We start from the raw sequence: 1,322 nt of genomic DNA, 5'->3' as shown, positions 1-1,322 counted from the left end.
TTGTTATGTGCCAACGAGGGAGCTTTCCCTGTCCACATCTCGTGAGGTGTTTTGGCAACCTTCTTTGTAGGTACTAAGTTAAGGATATGGGCAGCGGTCTCTAAGGCATACCCCCAGAATGAGATAGGTAGTGAAGCACGAATCATGATGGAATGAACCATGTCCAACAGGGTTCGATTATGCCTCTCAGCCACACCATTCAACTGTGGTGTCCTAAGCGACGTCAATTGCGAAACTATTTCGCATTCCTTGAGATAGTCGTGGAATTCAAGACTTAGGCACTCTCCTCCTCGATCGGATTGAAGCATCTTGACTTTCCTGCCCAATTGATTCTACACTTCTTGTTTAAACTCTTTGAACTTTTCAAAGGTTTCTGACTTGTGCTTGATTAAGTAAATATACCCATATCTTCTATAATCATCGGTGAAAGTCACATAGAAGCGGTTCGCATCCCTTTTGGTGGATCTAAAAGGCCCACACACATCGGTGTGTATGAGATCCAATAAACCCTCACCCCTCTCACAAGTGTCAGTGAAGGGTGACTTGGTCATCTTTCCAAGTAAACAAGACTCGCACACGTCATCGTCCCTAAGGTCGAATGACTCCAATACTCCATCCTTTTGGAGTCGAGCTATGCGTTTCTTGTTGACATGTCCAAGACGACAATGCCACAAGCATTATTTATCCATACTATTGGAAGAATCCACACACAATACATCATTTCCTAGGTTATCTACAACCATAACAGTTTCATAAATTCCATTACAAGGCAATGCTTCAAAATATAAAACATCATTTAGATAAGCATAAATCAAACCATTCTCATTATTAAACGAATATCTAAATCCTTGTCTAAACAAACCATGAAATGAAATGAAGTTTCTTTCCATATCTGGAGAATAGCAACAATTATTTAAATTTAAACCTAATCCATTACTAAGCACTAGAGAATACACTCCAATCTTGGTGACAGGCGACGATCTTCTGTTCCCCATGATTAGATTTATTCTTCCACGCTCCACATCCCTATCTCTGCTTAGTCCCTGCAAATCAGAACATATGTGAAAACCACATCCTGTATCAAGAACCCAAGAAATAGCATGTGATGAATCCTTAGATTTAATTGTGTAAATACCTGCGAAGGACAGCTTGATCTTCCCATTCTTGATGGCTTGCAAATATTCCGAGAAGCTTATCTTCCAATGCCCTATTTTGTGGCAGTGGTGGCACTCTGCCTCCTTTGGGTTTGAGTTGGGCTTAGTAGAACCAAATTTGGTACCACTAGAAGAGGTACCATCTTGGGGCTTTCCCTTGTGGTGACT

The sequence above is a fragment of the Lactuca serriola genome, chromosome 4 (genome assembly GCF_051521515.1).
Source record: "Lactuca serriola cultivar US96UC23 chromosome 4, Lser_US96UC23_V15, whole genome shotgun sequence".
Taxonomy (NCBI): Eukaryota; Viridiplantae; Streptophyta; class Magnoliopsida; order Asterales; family Asteraceae; genus Lactuca; species Lactuca serriola.
Note: the sequence above shows the minus strand (reverse complement) of the source record.